At 41.4% G+C, this 22,969-nt stretch overlaps 1 long non-coding RNA gene across 5 annotated transcripts in view; it reads right to left on the reverse strand.

The window, feature by feature from the left end:
• The window catches only part of LOC139635485 (uncharacterized), a 135,419-nt gene that overhangs the window by 19,531 nt on the left and 92,919 nt on the right, over positions 1-22,969 (reverse strand). For 2 of the 5 annotated variants that reach the window (XR_011694227.1, XR_011694223.1), the window contains one exon: positions 8,891-10,841. The exons of the other annotated variants lie outside the window; for them this stretch is intronic. This is a non-coding gene — a long non-coding RNA (uncharacterized lncRNA). Of the gene's footprint in view, positions 1-8,890; positions 10,842-22,969 lie in introns of those variants that run through there. 5 annotated transcript variants of the gene reach the window in all.

Consider the following 22,969-nt stretch of genomic DNA (forward strand, 5'->3'; position numbering starts at 1 on the left):
TGAGCTGTGTTCATATCTGCAAGGGGATAAAAAATGGTGTAGCTAACGCTGCAGGGCTGAATGTGCATGCGGCAAGATAGCATGCCAGGAGGCCAAGGAAATCTCATTCCCCTATATTTTCTGGCTGGCTTGGGCCAACCTCAGATGAATGATAAATGAACTGTGTAAGTCGAGGTCTTGTCTGCAATCCTCAGCCATACCATAACTGGCAGTGTGCTCCCAGGATTGCTGTGATGCAAAAGACAGAAGGAACAACAAGGACACTTTCACCATGTACAAAGAGCAACCATATATGACTTATATTAATTTCCTCCTCTTTCACCAAAGATCTTTACAACTACACCAGTCACAATTATTGTAATTGTATCATTCAGTGCCAGGATAATCCACATCCTTATAACCAAGAAAGAGCATGTGCATGTCTGCAGTAGGGCCAATACATTAGTCTACCTGTTACTTAAATAAAGAACTGTTGTAATTAAGCAAAATAAACACTGTTATAATAAAGTTAAATGAAGTACTGTTGTACAGAAAAGAATGAAAGTAGATCTACTGGTGCTTTCATTCTGAAGCACCAACCTCGTCTTGGGCTGGAAGTGTTAACATGGTAGCTGCGAACTTCAAAACTTCCAGTCAACAGACAGACGGACAACATTAGTTTGCAGTTAGCTGTTAGCTGTTTGCAGTTAGCTGTTAGCTGTTTGCAGTTAGCTGTTAGCTGTTTGCAGTTAGCGGAAAGTTAAACCATTCCCGGTGAGGATTTATCCACTGTGAGCAGGAAACCGCTCGAACAAACAAACAGCTGTCTGGTTTACGCACGGTTGGTATTAGACCAACCGGCTAGCTCCTGGGCTAACTGTAAGGTGCTATCTTTTATTACACTAGCTCAGTGTAAATAACATAATAAATACTGATACAGGAATCAATTTGGCATTTAGAAAGTTGTAAAAAAAAAAAAAAAAGTGAAATGATTTTTTTTCCCACCCCTACTCTGCAGCAGGTGCTGGTCTGTACAAGCTGCTCAGTCCTTCATAGAAACAGCAGTCATTGCCATGGTTACCCAAGAAATATGAGATATATTATAGTCTCATTTAAAAGGACTGTGTTTCCCCGAGCAGTAATTTGGAGAATGGGAGTCACAGCTAAGTGAAATCCCGTGGCTCAGTGTGGAGACATGAATCTGGAAGATTTTACATTCTTTATAGACTAGTTATTTCCTTCGGCCTATTAAGTGCAACTCATTGGTTAAAGGCACAAGGCAATTGTAAAACTGTAAGAATATTTCTGCCTGGAGCTACAAGGTCTTGTTTATTTCAAATGTAATAGAAAGGTGTACATCATGGACACGTGCTTCTATAGAGATTCAGCTTTTGTGTTCCTACAGCCTCCCTTATTGGATAGAAATCTCAGTTCCAACACAAGGACAAGTCCTCCTCACATTCCAATTGTTCATCTGCAACGGCATAGGGGGAACGTGAACGGTAAATGATCCTGATCTTGATGGATTCTGTTTTTGTGAGATTCCCTCAGGGCCAAGTAGCCATTTGACACATGCCATTTCCATGTTAAATGGAAGCTTCACTGAAGAGGCGGTAGAGTCCGTTAAAGGTTAAGATGTCAGCGATTGGCTGAATGGACACTAAACAAGGAAGAGAGACATCAGCTTAGGACCTCTGATTGGACAGGGGGGAAACAGTGCATTCCTGGTTGGTTGAGCAGTGTGTCTTTGGATCCTGGACACACACTCACTATGTTCTCATCTGCTCTTGCTAATTAGCTGTTCGCCTGAGAGAGCACTGTGCTGCCCGCCAACCCCATTAGCCAACCAAACTATCCCCATGAATCCCAGCTTCACAAACAAACAGACACACATGCAGAATCCAACCCATCTCTCTATTGCAGCTCCCGCTGAGCTTGTAGCGATGGGAATGACAGATTTTATTTATCTAATACCCCAGATCCTTTGAGTGATGTGTTGATGCTGAAATTACAGGGTGTGCTCGGTTTTAGGATGGCCAGAACGGAATATGTGAGGAGGCGCGCTCATCTCTCATCCTCCTCCTCCTATTCTGCTCCAGCAGCATAATGAGCCATCAGCTACTGCTGACAACCTAACATCAGCTGGCCAATTAATGCCCATGCTTCTTTTTTAATCAGGCGCCTGTGCAGACGCCTCAGTCCAACAATGTCTGGGCCCTGGCTATTTGGAGGCTGCTTTTTTGCAAAGCTCTATAATGATATCCTGCAGAAAAGCAGAATTCACATTCTGCCAGATGATTAGTACTCAATGGGACCATCTTGGACAGAAGCCTGGAGGTAGTGTTATATCCAGTGGAGAGCCACAAAGCGCACATACTATACTGCACAATAACTACAATTAAGGACTGTTTGCTCAAAGAGGGCTTCAAGAGGTTAGCAGCTTGGATGATTCAACAGAAACACAATGCATGCATGTTGCAAAGATAGTCTGGTTTAGTTTCTTAAAAGGCATTGCAGGGATAAAACCTGCTTGGCTTAGAAAGCTATTGCTGGTAAAGAGGTGACATAAGAGATAAACAGTCCTTTGAGGAGCAGAAAACAGAAACAGATGTTCAAATAGGCAACAAAAGGGAGCTGTTTAAAATGAAGTGGAAGCTGAAGCGGTGTGACAAAGAGACCCATCTTCTCATTACCAAGTCAACAGAAGTGGCCCGTTTGCACTGCCAAAAGGAAAGAGGCGGGGCGATGGCAATGAAAGAGCGAGAAGAGAGACAGATAGAAGAGCGTGAGCTCTCCAAATGGTACTGTCAGAAGATAAGGAGAGCTATTTGGTTGGGGCTGGTGCTCCAGAGGCGGGTCATGCATCACTACTTTTGACAACCACTCAGTCTGCTGTCACTCTGTGGATTCCCTTATCCCACCACATATCCCACCACATTTCCCAGAGATGTTCTTGTGAAACATGTATGATTTCTGATCACATTTCCATGTCCTACAGTACATTATTAGAGTGGTGATATTAACTAGAGCTGCAGCTATACACCCAGAATTCATCCCTCTTTTCTATCCGCCCAGTGGTATAAACCTTGTCTATTCTGTGCCATGCCTGGTTTATGAACCAGCATCGATTTATATGTTAATTACAGCCTGGGACAGATCTAACAAGCTCTAATGTAAGTAAGAGTACTCCTAAGCTTTTTGTATCTCCTTTATCTCTACTCTCTTTCCTCCATCCCCTCACAATCTGGGGCCCAGCATCTGCAGTCTTGTCACGGAGATGACACAGGTTATCCTGATGATAGCAGATGTCATTTAATGTGATCTCCAGGGGGGAGAGTGAAGGGGCTAAGGCTAATGGAGAGTGGAGCAAATCTGATTTCTGTTTGACAACATTGTGCTTTTTTCTAACTCAACCTGCCAGATTGCTTTGAACTGGGCACGTACAACCGGATACAGCTATAGAGGCTGGTGTCGAAACACAGGGCAAGGTTATTTGTTCTAAAACTACGACAGACTGTTTTTTTTTCTATTCCTACCAAATCTGTTTCCACCTAAAAAAACACACAAGGAAGTTATTCAGTGTAATACTCACTATTCTCCAGCACTGACACAGCACTGAGGAGTTATGTCTGGCTATGTGAGAAGATGTTGTGTACAGTTTCCAAATGTTTAAATTCTCATTTGCCTCTAGATTTACAGGAACAAACAACTGAATATGGGATGAACACCTGAAACTATCATGATGATGTATGTAAATGGGTCAGTGTTTACAGCAACCACACAGACCATACCCAGCAGCAGTCAGTAGAGGAGATGATTGCATAATCCTGAGAGCATCTACTAATTGTCATTTGTCATTTGCCATTGTGTTTTACCATGCTTTGCTGGCAGGGACATAAAAATAACATTATTCCTAATTTTAAAATCCTATGGGAAAGAGTCTTGCAGTGTACATGCTAGATTTTATAAATACACCATAGGGGGGCAAAAAATGGATTTACGGCATTAACGGTAAACAAATAAATCATGCAAAATGTTACCATGCTGTCATGAGAAATGTTACCATCACGGGTGCCCTATAAAGGTCAGTGGTAACATATGCACTGAGATGAGGAGAGATGGCACATGACTCAAGTCCTAGAGTTGAAGCCATCGTGACAGGTTGGGCAGGCCAAGGCTTACAAGGAAGGCATCTCAAATCTCACATTTAAATCTACAGCTGCAGAGACATACGGTACCAAGGCTGTACAACAGATCAGTCTCTGTCACTGGTAGTAAAGCATACTGTCAGCTTTGGAGGCTGGACCTTGATTAGCAACTTCTTCCTCTGCCCAACTGCCAGAACCAATTGAGATCTCACATTGCACTATTTTCTCTGCCGACGTGATATGAAAAGGAGTTTAACAACAGAACAAAAGGCATTTGCCACTTGTCTAACTTGGCTCCTAAAGGAAAAGTGGACTGGTATGTTTTAAGAGTACACGCTCAAATGTGTAATAGCTAATAACAGGCAGATAGCTGCCTCCTCTGGCAGTCTGGCTAGTGTTAATCACACAGTGCTGAACACAATATCAGGATTACCATGTGACTGGGCACCCTGCTGTTTGTACAGGGTGGCTGCACAGCTCTGGGGCTCTGGAATGGTCTAAAATCAGAAATGCACAACACATACTGAAGCAGGTGTGCAAACAGATAATGTAAACATACACATGATGGCACATAATGCATGGATGCACACACGCACAAACATAAATGCAGACAGTGTGAGAAAGACAATTCTGAAGCAGAAATGAACACACACTGTGTTTTATAGTACAGCTTAATGGTCGGAGATCTTTTCCTTTGGAAAAGAATAGACTATGCTCATTCTGTATGCATCATGCGCTCACAACATACCCTTCTTATCTCTTCAGCTGACACAAGAACCCCATAATTAAATGTGACTTCTGTCATCTTTCCAACTCAAATAAATGAAATACCGACACACACTCCCAGAGGCCTTTATGAAGTCTAACCTCCCTGTCAGCCGACTTTAGGGTGGGCCAAAGAAGGGGAGTGGGAAGAAAAAAAACACATCAGACAGGCGCTTTTTAGATCAAAGTTGGCCAGACTCAGAACAAGCACTGCGATGTGGAATAATTCACAAAAATCTAATGGCCATCAAAGGGCTCTTTTCCCCCTAAAGAGATGTGCTGTGGGATATGTCCAGTGTAGCCTGTGTTCTTACCATCAAAGTAAATGACTCTCTCACTATGGGTCATTACTGCAAGCGGCTCCTGTCAATAATGAGTAAGCAGCCCTTAATCTAATTTGACAGAGGGGCCACAGCTCTGGTGAAAAGCCATCCTCTCCATAAAGAGCAGTGGACTGCATGCTGTGCACACACTCACTCTGAAATGAGAAAAAGCAGATAGCTAGAGAAGGCTTTCTTGTTTTTGTATAAATGTGCAAACACAAGCAGGTGCACAGCTCCCTGCATCATGTAGCACCTAGTTCAGTTGCTGTCAAACAAGCAGCTTTAATTTCTCCTCCTTGATGCCAGTTGTGGGGGTCTTCTGTTGTGATCAAAGTGCCCAGGCACTCATGCCAAAGTATATTGACTGTGACTGATTTAATTATTGATGGGTGGCTGCTTGGTTTTGCTGACTGACCCCATCCGACTGTCCCGCGTAATGCCCCAAGGATGGCAGACCCTCTGCCCCTCACCTCCACACCGCCTTTACCACCACTGGGCTCCAGTCAGACTACCCTGTCAGCCAGTCAAGCCTGCTCGATGCTAATGCAATGTGACCACTTTCAGCCCTCCACCTCTCTTTGTCATGTCAAGGGCATATATATTCAGCACTATCAGTGTGGAACGGCTATACTCACTCCAGTGCTCAGTGCCCATCACCCTGGGTCTCCAGCCGTGGTTAGGAGCCCTCATAGGCACTAAAGGTCATTAACAATTTATTTCAGTGGAGCCTGTGCTACAGACTCCTGGTTGCCAACACCAGAAATCATCCAGAAAAAGGGGCAAAAATAAAATTGACCAAAAAGATTTTTGAAGCTCTTATGGGAGGTTGGCTGAGTGAAAAAAACTAAAAAACAACCATGGTTACTTCAAAAGCATGTAATCTCTCCAGCTGCTTCATTTTCTTATTTTTTGTACATTACTTTTGTACAAACTTTCACACTCAGACAATTTTCTTTTTAAAGTGCAAGAAAGGTGTAATTTTACTTTGGAAGGCCACATCTTTCACTGTGGATCAGAAAGATTTTCTTTTGTGCAAGTGTAGCGCCATAGTGCTAGCAGGCATGTAGATTTAACAAGACAAAATGATAGTCTGGCACCATGGTGATGGCTGTAGGTTTCCCAGAGTAATCAAAAGTTTAATAAACATCTGTCAAACTACTTGGTGCCTTTTTGCACAGTGTTATTCACTAAGAAATCCATCCAAAAGGTGACTCTAGTTCTGGGAAAAACCTTTCATGCACCTATGAAGCAACCCTAGGGTCACCGTTGGCAGACCATTTGTCTTTCACACCTGTCTGTGATCACATATGCAAATCTGATTAAATATTGAATAATCACTCTAACTCCATACCAATCATCGCTGTGACACTCAAGTGAATTGACAAGTGGGTCACAACATCTGCTGTGCAGCTGCTGTTACGTAATAATGGATTACATTCTGTGTTTCACTCAGATTCTGATATGTGACGGGAGACAGTTAAAGGACAAGCTAATATTTGAGGAAATGTGTTTATATGTTTTCTTAACAGAAGTTAGATGAGAGGATATAGGTTTCATACTAGGTGTCCAGTGCAGATTACTCCATGATACGTAAAAACTTGCTTAGTTAAAAACTTGAAGTAGCAGTAAACAGCTAGGTTAGCTCCATCCAAAGGTGGCTTCTAACAACCCCAATGCCTTACAGTATGTGTATGGTGCATTTAACAAGTGCAGAGATTTTAGAAAATGTTATATTTTGCTTTCTAAACTCTGAACAAAACCAGGATGACTCTCAGATGACTCTGTGAGTCAGACAACTCTGGTATTTATGCAAGCACATGTCATCACTTAATGGAGGCAAACAGTTTTCCTCTGTTTCTAGTGTTTGTGCTGTACTAGGTGAAACATGCGAAGCCGGTCTCTGTACTGAAGGCACAGAGATCAAACCAGTATCAATCTCCTTATCTAACTCCCAGTTTGACATCAAACAAGTGTTTTTCCCACAATAGCAGAGTTTGAATTCCTCTCCCAGCATGGCAAAAGTATTGAATCTTAACTCGCAGATACCGGTCTGACTATCAAAGCAGCAAAAGGCCAGGTCTGTGTCACATATGGAGTATCCTGTCATTTCTGGATGTGTGTATGAGTGTGTAAGAACAGCTACGTCTTCTCTCCATTTGATCAAAAATGAGAGCAGGGTAGAGGCAAGAATGAGACAAACATGTTATTCTTTGCTACACTGCTGGCGCAGCAGGTCTCACAGCGTCATCATCAGTCTGAGTCATCTCATTTTAATATGCTACTTTGATGAGCTGATGGTAGGGAGGAAGTCCCCTGAGAACACACACACACACACACACACACACACACACACACACACACAAACCATCTCCACCCAGCTCTCTTATATACTAAGACATGCAGCCACTTCTATACTGCAGAGCTGAGATTGTTCCTCCTCCTCCTGTATACACCTTCTTGCCCCCCCCCCCCCCGTCACACAAACACACACGCACTGTCAGATTCTTTGCATGCATTAAGAAATCCCACTGACATATGCACGTGTACTTTCACACATCTTTGACCCACAAATCTGACCGTGCGCCACCAGCTAGCGTATGAGTTTGGCCTGCAGCCTTTGTATGTGTCTCCATGCGTATGACCATATGTGTGTATGTATATGCATGTATAAGAGTGCATGTTACAGTCTTACACTGTAGGTGGGATAGTTGCATGTGCTGGTTATGCACTTGTGTCCTGCAGGGCAAGATGTACTGAGAAAGCAAAAGTGTTAGGGGGATGGGAAGTCACGCAAGCATTTTCTCAATAGCCAAGACCCTCCTGAGTATTCTCCCCCCCATCTGTTCATCCATACAAACAGATGTCTGAGCTGGACCTGAGAGAAAGAAACAACCCACCATCATATATTGAGAATATATTCGCTGAAAATCAGTTGTTGCCTGAGGGCTGTTTGGGATATGCTGGCAGTTTGAGGCATATGAAAGAAAAATGCTGTGTATATACGCTATATAATTCTGTTTATTTCCTCCATTTTCAAGATGCCTGCTCTGGTTAAGAAGCTCCACGCTAACTGATGGAATCAAGATGTACAGTTAGGGCGATTTTCCATTTACTTTTTCATCTTCTTTCAGCTACCTCCTCCTCTTTCCAAGAATGGAACATTAACTGGGCTTGACTTCATTTGTCAGGGCTTCTTTATGTCTCCTGCTAACGACCTTTGTTTAAATAAGTAAACATCCCGCTCCTAACTCTGCGTCTCATTGTAAAATGACCCTGCCTGATATGTGCGGCTCTGTTTCTCAACACATTTAGGTGCTATGCTTCAGACTGTGAGATCAAGGTATGGAGAGGCAGTTGGGACACCCCACCTTGCTTAGCATAATCCAATAGGAGCAGTGGTTCAATTCTTCGCGCTACATTCTGTGGAGCTGCTCCAAGCGTGAACTGGCAGAGCGGGAGGCAATTACCGCCACTCAGCCAGCCATTTACCAGAGGAACTGAGGCTACAGAACGGGCCAGCACTGTTCACTTTGGATTGAACTCATATGGGGTCTAAGTAGGAGCGACATCCTGTTGAGGGGACAAGGAGTCCTCATTTCAACGCACGCACACACACACACACACACTCACACGTCAACACTCTGTGAATATATGTGACTGTGAAAACAGCCTGAGTCTACACAGGAAATAAGTGTGACACAGGATGTAAGTTTATTAAACTTGAGTTACAGACTAATATGCAGACTCTCACATGAAAGAGAAAAATCACACATTTGAAAACATAAAAGTCAGGAGCGCACACACTCATGCACCTATCCACATGTTTGGGCTCCGAACACCGGTGCCCAAACACACACAGAAAAGCGGCCCGAAGATAAACACTATTGTAAGAAAAAGATGCCAATTATACTCTGATCCATATCTTCTTTCTTTCTCTTTGAAACACAGTAGTCACGACTACCATCTCTTCTAGTTTTAGGTGTTATTGAGAATAATTTGAGCTACTCTGAATACTAAAAGCTTTCTGCAATCATAAAGGTATGACTCACAAAAATGAAACAAGGGCACTTCAGCTGCCTGATGTGCTGCCATAATCACATTTAAACATAACCACTTATGCTAATGAGGTCAATTAAGATAATTAAGATGGTCCATGTGTTCATAAGGTCATATAGCTGTGTCAACATACTGTACATATAACTCATAACTGTGTTAATATGAACTGTAATTCAAGGCATTTAGGGCTGCAAGTATTTCACACAACACAGTTTTATTATACATTTGACTGTTCAAGCTCATGCAAAGATAACCCTCATTTAAAATGAAACCTATTTAAACTGCACTATGAGTTTGTTGCACTGTGGATAAGTTAGAAAAACAAGCAAATTCCGTAAAAGCAGTACTAGGCCTCTAACTCCTGCATTTACTTGAGGGGTCAAAAAATCATTTCTACACTGCTCTCTGTGGGCTGAAACTGGCCCGACACCAAAAACTGTTGCCAAGGCTGTTGTTTTTTTTTTTCACCATTAGGAGACTCTTTCCATCCCCAAATAGTGATCTGGTGTAACAGACATGCCCTGTAATTCTCCACTCTACAATTTTGTAGGGGAGCACAGGGAACAACCGAGCACGGGACTAAATTTAATACAGACTTTTTATGTTGTTACACGAGGTCAAGCAGCGTGCGCTTCTGGCCACATTTCTCAGCCACGGTTTCCAGTGAAAAGTCAGAAAGATTCATCAGCGTCTTGAGGAAATCTGCGTCAAAGTGTTTTTCTAGGACATGGAGCCAATTTTTTCAGAAGCATTGGAAGCATTTTTCAGTTACTGAGCTGTGTCTGTAAATCACAAAATCCAACCTTATATTATCTTGGTCACCGTCTTGGTGCCTGCAATGTAACACTTTTTTGAAACAGCAAGTTCTAGCAAGGCTTAAGTGCAGCCTGTGGGGTTAGCTCCTAACTCAGTGTTACAATGAAGGCACCTTTCGATGAACAAAACAATGACAAGAAGTTATTTCTCTTTTATATAAAATAAAAACAACACATTTTCATGGAACGTTTATTCACAGAATAAGACACTGAATAAGAAAAACAGGTAGGGGAGAGAGTAGAGAGGTGTAGAGTCTGGCTGCCGAGGAGGCGGCAGGTCAATCAGTGTCATATGGTATCTGTCATGTGACGCTCCATCAATATGGAAATCAGAAGATAAAGTTGCAGGGGGCAGGCAGGGAGTCCCCCACTGTGGGTTACTCAAGACATAGGCAGGTCTTCGGCACAGGGGCTCAGAGACGATGGAGGAAGCACATCTGCCATTTACCCAAAGCCCCAAAGAGAATTATTTGGTTATTTCACATATTTTGGTATATATTTTATATCATATAATATCAGGGTTTAGATGTGAAGGCTCCACAACTGTGAGATCTTCAGGAAAGATGACTTTGCCCCAGGCTTTTCCAATGATAGGCCAGAGCTGAACTGCCACACTTTCCACTCTTGATTGGTCTGTGTCCGTGACTCCTCTGTGTCCATGACTGCTGGCTCCTCTGTTTCCATGACTGCTGTTCCCTCAGTATTCAGCCCTGTTCAAGTTAGGCCCTTCCCCAAGGCTAGACCATGGAAACTTGCTGCAAAGGAGAAGAAGAGGAGGAGAAGTGCCATCCTTACAGACCCTCCAGTAAAACAGGTGACAGAAGATGAGGAAATGAAGAAGAAAAGGAAACTGGAGTTCAAGGCTGAAACAAAGCTCTTGAGTGCAAAGTGAAGAAAAATTGAGTTAGGAAATCTTTGCCTTGTGTGGTGAAGATTTTGTCTCCTCTGCCCCTGGGGAGCAATGGGTGAGGTGTGTCTTCTGTGAGGTTCGGGCACATGAATTGTGCACTGAAGAGCATGAACAATATGTTTGTCACGGTTGTGGTGAAGCGTATTAGAACTCGGTTGACCTTGTTGTCTTGTTAGAAATTTTGGTCAGCCAATTTTACAGTGTTTCCAGTGCACAGGAAAATTTTGTCTTACACAGATTTTTTTTAGGAAAAAGAGAAAAACAACAGATTCCTGGTCACCTCTGACTGATCAGTTTGACCGGGCGGCCAGCTCAAGGAAGAGCCCGGGTTGTTCCAGACTTTGAAACATCACACTTCCTGTCGTTTTCAGTGGAACTTCACATGAATGGCAGGTGATAGAAACAAAGTTGAAGTGTTCGTTTGTAGCAGAGATGAATATGCTGCTGGTATAAAAACATGATTTTTTAAACTTAAATATTTTTTCAAACACTTCCCAAAATGTGTTAGGTTGTGCGCCGCTCTCCCCCAAGTGGTAAATGCTGGCTGTCAACAGTGTGTTTATGCACTCTTTAAGCAAAAGGTCTACAGCAATAGAGAGGAAATTGATTAAAGCATTTATGTAGGGGAGTTAACCGTGCATACTGTGTGAGCGACCAAGCAAACATTCCATTACAACCGATGCTGAAAACAAGTTGCCAGTGTAAAGGCCTGGGGTAACTTTCATAAAAATAAAGTGATACTTTATTGATCCCACACAGAAAGTCTCCTGCTTATCTGGGAATAATTTGGATTATTTTCAGTTACATTTTTAAGTTTGCATCAACAACATGTGGTTGGAGAATTCATTTATAAGGTATTGGACAATACCATAATCTTGTTTCTCCCAATGTCCTATAAATCTGTCCTTCTAACTTGTCCTTGATTCAACAATTATTACTTTATGTGCTTTGTATGTGTCTTATATTTGCTTGTAATGCTACATCTTTGCTAAGTTTAATCTTATGTTATTGTAAATTCACAAATACCACATGTACCATTATGTCTTTCTTTATATATGTTATTTGAAAGTTAATACTTTTATATACTGCTGTCAAAAAACTGCCACAGATGACAATACATTGCTCTTCACAATAAAAGTCACCCCATGTGTTTTACTTGTTGAATGCATTTCACACGGGATCACATGGTGCATTGTTACCTCTGAATTCAATGAAAAGGTAATATGTCAATTATAAAGCAAATAAAACAAAGTGAGTTGCAGTACTGTGGTTGCCACAACACACTTTTTTTCAAGCACAAAATCTCAATTAATCTTTTGGTATTTAATTACAGAGGCTTCAATAAAAAGAACACTATCCATCTACTTTGTGCTACACTGAGTTATTACACATTCAGGGAACAAGGCAGATCCATCACGAATGTCAAGAGGACCTCATATTGTCAGCCAGAATACCAGTCCCTGCATTCAGTTTTGACAGAGGGCTTGACCTGTCTATAAACCTGCATGAGGAAACATCTTGATTGTAATCACAAAGCTTAATTTTGTTGTTCTACTCCCGGATTTTAAGGCCTCATCTTGCTTGTCTGTGTCAGAAAAAATGTGGTTAGGTTAGGGAATCCTTCCATGTCTTTGGCCCTTTGATTATTATCCAAATCTGAAACGATCTGGCTCACGCGTTGCCAGCTCCTAACTAGAGTAATTAGTCCAGTTTCAGTGCTAAAACTTCTTGAGCTCAGGCATGCTTGAAAGCGCTTGCTGGGATTCTATTCAGATTCTACTCATCTCTAAGGATTATATACAGTCTACATTACTGTATTAAGTGATTGATATGCATATTTGATGCCAATATGCTCTAAAACTCCTTTCAGCAACGTCACGACCAAACTCACTATAATAGTTATTGTGCATTTTGTGATAGAGAAAGTCTGTTTCACGCTTTATTAGAAAGTAATCAGAGAGATTAAGAGCAAAATCATTGTATTAACCAAATTAGTTTTTTTTTTCATCACATTTGTGGTGATTTATTTATAATTCTTAAGGATAGAGTAAACCCTTCCCTGCTGTTATATTTATTATTTTTGATCTGGTGTCTCTCTCAAGGATTTCCCAATTAATTGGGAAACAGGCTCACTCACAGTACAAAACAGTAGGTTTCAGCTATAAAGTCAATCCTCTCAGAAAAAGGGGTCTATTTTGGTGGTGGCGCCGGGTGAGGTGGGGGTTAATTAAGACGTATAACTAAGAGATTGCAATTAATACCTCAGCACAGGTCATTTAACTGTTGGTTGGAGCATGCGGCATAGCACTTGCTTGGATTAGAATGAACATACTAAAATCAGTCTAATTAACCAATCTGATCTCTTGCTTTTACTCCTTCCATTTGATGCCACAGGGACTGATGAGTAAGGAGGGATAAATGAGATAAACGGTGGAACGGCAGGGGGTTCTCTCACCAGGGGGCATATGAATCAAATGCACCCTTGTGATTTGTCCTTCATGTTGGGCAGATGGAATTGCATCTGTGTGGTGGTCGCTGAATGATCGTATGCAAGGAAGCTGCGGGGTGGCATGGCTACAAAGTCACAGGAGTCATTTCACACATGCAACAAAGGAAGGATCTTTCTTTGAAAACTCAAAACTAGTGTGTAATCTTTGTGTGATTCATCTTACAGGTATTCCATGACATTTAGCGATAACTTGCATCAGGATACATACCCAGCTGATGAGTCAATTAATCAATTTACCAAAAAATGATTCCACACCCTTTTAGATAATCAGTTGGATCAGTCTTTTTTCAGTCAAGAAGATCAAACATTCTCTGGTTTAGTTTCTCTAATGTGAAGTTTTGCTGATTTTCTCTATCATATTTGACAGTATACTGATTATCCTTGGGATATTCATTGAGCAAGACAGACAGATTAATTGTGATTGAAAAAGCATTGTTATTTGCATCAGTTGTTTGGGGGAATACAGGTTTGAAACCTCAACTTTCTTTTCTAATTTATTCCCAGTTTCAATGGGACTGCACATTTATCATATACTTTCTCTACAAAGGGTCTTCAGTGTGATTACATTTCAATGTTTTTTTTGCCAGGGAATCTACATGGCATGTTCTTGTAATTTGCTCTGATTTTACCTTGATATACTCTTCCTCCAAGTTGTTTCACTGTGAAATAGACCTATTAGCACCTGTCCCCAAGAGGAATCAATTTAATGATATTCCAGTGTGATTTAATGTCCCAGGTGTGGTCATGGTGTCTTGGTTTTTTTGCTTGAGCTTGTCTGCTGGGCGAACCAATCTATCAGCTTTGTGCTGTCAAGTCCTGGCGGCAAAGCTCTCTGGTCCTCCAAGGTCTTCTTAGACATGACTGACTGACCACATCCCCATTCTTTCCATCTCACTTACATGAAGAGAAGCACTGAGTGATGAGAAAGGACATGGCTGCTGAATAATATCTCCATAAAAAGGTAAAAACATGCTGTTTGAAGGAGTGACACTAGACTCATTATACCTTTTTTTTTTCTTGTACTGCCATTTGCCCATACTAGGAAGAATCTATTTTAAGTGTGTGACCTTTACCAGCTACCTCATCTCTAGTGGATTGAGTGGAATCGAGGGTTATTAAGCAAAATAGCAGCTACTTGTACGCTTGTTCAATTGTGGTGTGACAAACTGTATGCCACATTCACCCGTACATGGATTGGTTCTCACACACACACACACACACACACACACACACACACACACACACACACACATTTTTAATGTAAAAGAACTGATGTTAGAGAAGGATTATCTGCATAAATGCAAATCCTTTGCAGAAAAAAGGACAGTCTTGAGCAGTAACCATTTTTTAAACCCTAGGATACTATATTCATTAACATGCAATTTTTGAAAAGCCTTAAATGGCTGACGCAGCTCAGTTAATTGTTGGCTTTTGATTCCCAGGGGCTGTTTTTCGTAGACTATAAAAGAAAGAAATAGAGTAAACCCTGCCTGACACTGTTACTATGACAACAAGCTTATAGATATATAATCACTCTGCGGTCACCCCCACAAGAAACCAGAAATGCACAGAGACACACACACACACACACACACATTGTTTTACACACAAAAAAAGCTCCTCGACTGAAGCAGGATAAGCACACATCACGCTGGGAAGAGACGCACAGCTGTTGACTAGTAAGCTTGCCAAAAGTGCCCCACCACCTCTTTCCTTGGACCCACATCAAATCCCCAATTTGTTTATGTTATTATGTTAATAAAGGGTAGCATTTCCATATGAATATCAATATTTCAGTAGGAAGTGAGGCGTTACTGTGAACACAGTGGATCGCTGGCAAGGAGGGCAGTGTAATATGAATGGGGTTCCATTTGGAGTGTAATTTCACTCATCTGATTCTCTCTTCCTCAGATGATCTGAAAAGGAGGTATTTTTAGAGCCCAGGTGCTTATCCTCTTTGTGGTGCTGGAGGCTAATGTTAAATGAACACATCAATCTTAGGCATTTCAGAGCGAGAGGAGAGCAGCGGCAGCACAGTCACAGTGGTAGTGGGTTCCCTGCCAACTCTGTGATTCTAAAGCTTTATGTTTTCTATTGCTGTAGTTTGGTACTACCACAGGGCATTATTGGCTTCTCAGTGTGAGTCATTCAAGTCACTTGAGTGATGGCAATTTTGACTAAAATCTGGGAGTATAAATACCACCGTGGAGTATAAAACTCTATGAGAAATCAGTCAGAAACAGCTACTGGAGGGTGACCCAAGAGCTGAGTAGTTAGGGTGCATACCACATGGGTGCAAATGCTCTAAGCAGGCAAGTCCCCGGTTCGGGGGCAGACTCGTTGCTGCATGTCACTCTTCACTATCAAATTATAAAGTAACTTTAAAAAAAAAAAGAAACAGCTGATGGTATCAGTATCATTCTATAGACAATGTTGTGCTTCCTATCAAACATGGATGATAAATCCTTAAGGGATTTACAAAACTATTCCTCACTCTACTGACAGCAGCCTATTTGCAATAGCATTTAAATATATCAACATAAGGTGTGTGTCTACTAAGTGCTTAATAATGCACTGATACAAATGCAACTCGTTGATCAATCATACCACAGTGTGATGAGTCATCACTCTTTCAGTGATCTAAATCACCATGCGGGTGGGCCAGTGATCATTAATTGTTGTCTAATGCATCATGAACATGCATATCCACTATTAAGGCAGTGTGGGTGAGATTTTTGAGTTATGCGCTGTTGTTAACGCCTGATGGGGAGATGTGAGGTCCAATCAGTCATCTACTTGCTGGTGTAGATTATTCTATTAGTCTCCCTGTGTGTTTGCATGATTAAAAGGTCTCATGAGAATCTCTTGATCGAACTTTAGTGCACCTGTGCAATATATCCTTCTTCATTTTGCTGTGTTTTGTGACCATTTTCAAAGAATTACGTGACTATGTGCAGATGTAGCCTTTTCAATCACCTCCTATTAAGTATGTATGCTGCATCCAGCCTGAATTAGTCCTGGAGACACTTCTTACAGCTCGCAGCTGAAACTAATTAAAGAAATTTAACACTTAATACTAAAGTGCCTTTTAATTATCAAGTTACCACACTAATCATGGATCAAATAATGGATGTCATGTCAGCATTAATTTCCAAAAGAATACCTTTTTCGGACAAGGGCCAAAAAATTGACCTCCTATAATATCGACAATTGTAAGAATCTTTGGACTAGAAAGGGCAAAAGTTTACTGACAAATATTATGAATTTAAATCTGCAGAAGTTCCTTCTGTCCATCACCATCATAATCAGTCAAATTGGGTCTTTTTATTTGTATTCTCCACCTCATCTCCATTGATTTTGAATAAATATATGGTCAAGAGTGTTCTGCTGAGTGTGTCCTGATTTCATCAGTTAAATAAGCTGGGTAAAGTTTGAATGACTTTCAGGAAAAGGCTTGGAAAATCAGATTAATATGATTATGCTTAGTGTGTTTCTGTAGTACAGTCTGACTATAAGCACACGTCATTATTTATCCAGCTATATCAATTCTCCTCCATTATCGTCAGCAACGACACACTGAAAATTACACAGTTTAATACAGACTAGGATACAAGCGATCCCAGCTGTCATCAGTAGGTATTCACATTTAACAACCAGCAGCACATGAAAACAGATCAATACACCAGCAACAGACCTGTACGGCGGTGGAAGGTGTGAAATCGTTACCTCTGGCCCTGTTGTCAGCTGTGCGTCGATAGTTTGGAATAATGCATTTTTGAGCCTCTCTACTCAATTCCTCTAATGTGGTTTGTTGGAACAACAAATGCTATCATCTCAATGGTCATTACGCCCATCTGCAGGACTGTGATTGATTAGCCGGTCTACTGAAAGTTGGGAACTGACTTACAGTGGAAGCTCTCTGTGGTGGCCTTTTGTGGGCCATCGATTGATATATAAGTGGGACAGCATTCTGATGAGTTCAACTGACTATTGATTCACCATTGTCTATATCTGTTGATGCTGTTGAAGATGTCGCAATGTGACTGCAGTGCACAGATGACATTGAGTGGCTAAGACTATAAGGCCTAACATAGGGCAAAGCCTATGTGGACTACGTTCATCTTTGTAGAAGGACATGATAAATGCGAGTGAAGAACTGTAACATATACAATTTGTCCAGCAGCACTAACACCTATTATGAAAGGAAAGTAACCCCAAGATTGTTTCGCAGCTTGCAGACACCTGCCAGGAGATCTAATTTACTGACCTTAAAGGCCGTGAATGTTCAAGTGTCTCCTAACGATTATATAAGGCAGAATGAGCATAAATCAAGTTCAGAAATCAATAAATACAGCAACGGTACAGTACTTTCTGCAACGCCATATCATCTTAGTCATTGCCAATAGAGGCACCCTGGGCTTCAGCTGCACTGTGTACAGAAAAACATCTCAATCATCCATACGGCAATGGGATAAAGACCCCACACTGGGCCTTACACTCCACAAATATGGACAATTCTCCTTGAACAAAATTGTCAATAATGAAACTAAATGATGTATAGGTGCCTCTGCAATCAATATTTCTTAGCAGTGCCATATAGCATTTTTGTTGGGTTAAGTGCAGCAACAACACTCTGTAGCCATAATAAATGAGTCAAAGAGCAGTAATGGGGGTTATATTTTGCTCGGCTGTTTATGCACTCTCTTGTCATAATAGGTCTCTTTGAAATCCCATTTATTCTGCTCCAGGTTGACAAATAAAGGCCTAATTGAGGGAAATCTAAATTTCAAAGCAAACTAATTGAAGCTGATGTTGGCTGGAAGGGTGTGTTCATTTATTGGCTTACTGTTTTTTGTCAACCAACACATTGTGTGATCTTTTGAGTTAATCCAACCACTACTTAATTTGGGAAAAACAATTAACAAAAGGCAAATAAAGGGCAAATTCACAAGGAGTAGAGCCATGGATGAGAGCCACAGTTCTAACTCCCCCCCCCTCAATCTCTGCACGTTGCTGTTTCAAGGCTTAAAACTGGACCATATGCCCAGTGAATCCATGCCCGGGGTCACCTTGAAAGTATTAGGATTTAATATGATTGACTGTGCAGTCTTAGCAAAGGATTAACGTGATGTTGTCCGTATGCTCCCTGAAAACGAGAGAAGTCAACATTATGCTTATAGGTATGAAACAGAGGTAAAACAGGAAGGGTGGGGGATGGTGATCAGGTATCTGCTTGACAAGAACTTTAGGGTTGGACTGTTAGAGATGTGGCTGTAATGAGTTAACGTGGACGAGTGGGTCATTCTGTTAAACCAGAGAACGAGGACCCCATTAGCTTGAAAAAGTCTGAGGTGAATGTGATGAGCTGCGAGACTCAATAATGTTCCCCCCTAACTCTCCCACCCTCTCTGTCTCTCTCCCTTCATCCCCCATGTTCAGGGTCAAGCATGGCTTTATAAATGTTATCTGATTGCTGAGAGCTTTCCAATGCCTTGATTCGGCGGTGAAATTAATCTCTGACTAAAATATTGACAGTCTGTGGAACCTATCAAGTGAGGTGAAGCAATCAGGCAATAAGGGACGAGCTGTTGGAGTAAAAATGCGTCGCAGATAAGCACAATCAATCGGACAGCGTCACCCCGGGTTTAGCTGCTGTGCTGAGGCAGTGGGATGCGAGTTGAGTTTGATCAACTACAGTACAGGTGAAACACTGAAAGAGAGTGGAATTCATCTAAAATTGTTTGACCTTGAAGTTTGACCTTTCTTTAAGGTTATCCCAGAAATCTGCATAGGTTTTAAGTTATTAGAAGGCATGATGATAAAACAATTTTTAAATCAGTTGATCATTAAGTCTTAACTTCACAAAATTAACACTTCAATGAAGCATTTATCACTTTGTGTGAAAAGTAGCATGACTAACAATATTGACTTGCGTATTATAATGCACCATAATCGTATGGATATGGTCTCTGTATTTAAGACATCACAAACTGCTCCTAGTATGTTCCACTGTGGCAGCTATTATAATTCCATTGGACAGACCTTAATCCTTGACAATGGCAGGCGTACTTTATATTATACAGTATACAATGGTGACCTTCCACATTCACCTTCCAGGGTTTAGAGGAATAATACAAAACATGCAAGCGTTAATCTTCTCTGCTATGCTTCAATCCTTTGTAGAACCCTGGGGGAATGTCACAAAGGCACTGTCAAAATGCCTCCTGCGTATACCTCCTGGCAACTATGGGAACAGGGAAATAATATAATAAAACATTCATCATTCATTTTGTAATGCTGAGGTTGAAGAAAAAGGGAAAGAGAGAGCAAGAGAGAGAGAAAAGGAGCACAAGAAAATCAGGTGCACATGTGTAACAGAGACTGACAGGGCCTTTTCATGTGGAAAAATAGCACTAATTCATTTCCCACACAGTAAGTCCTCTTGTTTGCAATATTCATGTCACCTAGCACAATGAAAGGAGGACAACCCCTGTTACTGGTGTTGCGCTAGGAATACATGTAGCCCCCTTTTGTTTTGGGGAGGGGGGAGGATAAATAAAGAAAAAGCTGAGGAGAAACTCCACTTGCAAACTGACCCAGATAACAACAGAAAGCTGAAGTCTAGAGGGGCAAACAAAACAGTCCACACAGTAGAGAGCAAAAGAAAGAGAGGCTCTAAAAATTGTTCTCCTGACAAAAAGTTAGTTGAGAAGTAAAAGGGAAAAGAAAGGGGATGAATATTTTAAGAAGCAAACTCTCTCAAGGAGGAGAGAGACAAGTAAGAGTGAGAATAAAAACAAGCGGCTCTAGTGACGGTTCAAAATGTCGACTTGCAAAAAGGGGAGTTTTTCGGAGTACATGAGCAGGCAGCATCTGTTGAAGCCTGCTTCTGTGTACATTTCTCCCAGCCTGGTGGAGTGCACCATCAGCTTATTGGGGTAATCATCTGAAGAAGGGAAAATACAAATATGGCAACTGGGGGCCAGTTTCTCGACATTGTTAGAACATCTGCAGTTGTTGCAGTTCTATTTCCAGAACACTTTCTTGGTTGCGCTGAGCTCAGTGCTAGAGTAAGCTGCTAGTGTAATCTGTGTAACAGTAGCCTATTCAATGCACCCTTAAGCAGTGCAATGGTTTAACAATACGCTCACCTAAGACTTTTCAGATAGCAGAAATTCACAGATTCTTTTTGATACTTGTGCATGTGAGTGAGTTAAAGGTTCGCCTACATGCTCTCTCAGAAAATCTGTCCCCATGCACCCAAACTAATATGCTAATTCTGCTGCACCAATCAGATATGTGTGGCAAATTTGCATCATTTTCTAACTCTAAATGCTATGCCAGACTCAAAATGCTAATGTGTGCTGCAATATGTCGTTTGTCCTTGTGCCTAGCTTGCCTGCAGCTCCACTGAGCATGGCCTAGGGTGTCCAGACTGTCAACTCCACTCCACTCTCCTTCTCCCTCCGTGCCGGGGAGAGGGGACTCTGACCCCGCCATGATGACACTACTCCAGAAGAGATTATAGACCCTGATACTCCACCGCACCAGCATTATGCACACACTGCCCTTTAACTAAGATACACGGGCTAGCTGCCAGCTCTGTCCGGTCCCATCAGATCTGCCTACTCACGTTTGTGCAGAAGAAATAGCAGAAACAGCCCAAGACAGCAAATGGCATGTATACAGGAGGTATGGGGATGGACAAACATTGTGATACATGCCTTCATACATTTAAAGTTCCAATGCACTCACAATTCCAATGCACTCACATGTAAAAAATACAGAGGTAGTGTAATAAAGAGATACAAAACAATCTATACAGAGTAGCATTTAACTCATGTGGCTTTGAAGGACTGAAATCAATATCAATAGTTTTAGACTGAAGTTTCCAATAATCAGTGTTTCTACTGCTCTCATATTGCAGGGAGACAACAAGTATCCTTTATTTCACACCAAGGGAAATATGACTAGAAAAACAATAAAGAGTATGATACTCACCCTGTTAAAGTGAAAATGAATTATATCAATAAAACTGCTGATACACTGCTCTCTAAGCATTACAACTTAGGTATTTTACAGTATGCCTCAGGCCACACCCCAATGGGTGATGTCACAGCAGGGCTTCATATGTCAAATCAAAACAAGCACTATAACATCACTCAGTGGGGTGCGGCCAGAAATGCCACTTGCATGAAACCTCAAAGTCACAGAGAGCAGTGCAGCAGCAGTTTTCTGCTGCCCTGTGATTTATAGTTAAATTACACTTGAAAGGAAAGCATGAGGTGCTTTTCACAAGTTCCACAGCTAGCATGGATCCACTGTAGAGGAAAATATGGTGACATTTTATTCATTTCCTTATAGTGCGTGCTCTCATGTACATTGACCAAGCAAACTACCTTCTGTAGAGTCTTGCATAAAGGTTGTGCAATACCAGACTCCATTCCAAAACCTTTAGAAAAGTGGATAGAAAAGTGCATTTGCAGTGTTCTGTCCAGGTCAACACACTTGTTTCTGCCGATTTGAAAAAGAAAAGAGAAGTAAACGGTCAAGTGAGGAATAAAATGGATTTTATAAAAAAGGAAAAAACTAAAATTACCACCTTGTGGTGGTACGCCTCCACCACCAGAACAGCTGCAGTTTACATGTATGTAATTACGGCCAAAAACATATTTTTTGAGGTCGCCATGATCGTGACCTTTGATATGTCAGCTACAAAAAATAAATGTCACGTAATATGTCATGGTAAATGAGTGAAAGCTCAACAGCTTCAACTCAGTACACGAATGACAGATATTTCACCTGGAGCATTATTTACTGTAGCTTAATGTGGACAATTCCACAGTCACCTTAATTTTCAGATCAAAGCTTTAAATCGACCAATGAGATCGCAGCTTTAAATCAACCGATCAGATTGCTTCTTATGAGGGACCAATCGGAACACAGCTTTAAATTGACCAATCAGAACACTTCTTTAAATTGACCAATCAGATCACTTCTTATAAGGGACCAATCAGAATGCAGCTTTAAATCGACCAATCAGATTGCTTCTTATAAGGGACCAATCAGAACGCAGCTTTAAATCAACCAATCAGAACGCAGCTTTAAATCAACCAATCAGAACGCAGCTTTAAGTCAACCAATCAGATCGCACCTTATAAGCGACCAATCAGAATGCAGCTTTAAATCGACCAATCAGATCGGTTCTTATAAGGGACCAATCAGATCGCAGTTTTAAATCGACCAATCAGAACGCAGCTTTAAATCGACCAATCAGATCGCTTCTAATAAGCGACCAATCAGAACGCAGCTTTAAATCAACCAATCAGAATGCAGCTTTGAGTCGACCAATCAGATCACTTCTTATAAGGGACCAATCAGAACGCAGCTTTAAATCAACCAATCAGAATGCAGCTTTGAGTCGACCAATCAGATCGCTTCTTATAAGGGACCAATCAGATCGC

Source organism: Trachinotus anak, unplaced genomic scaffold (genome assembly GCF_046630095.1).
Source record: "Trachinotus anak isolate AG129_WGS33_773 ecotype Australia unplaced genomic scaffold, CSIRO_AGI_Tana_v1 ptg000018l, whole genome shotgun sequence".
Classification (NCBI taxonomy): Eukaryota; Metazoa; Chordata; class Actinopteri; order Carangiformes; family Carangidae; genus Trachinotus; species Trachinotus anak.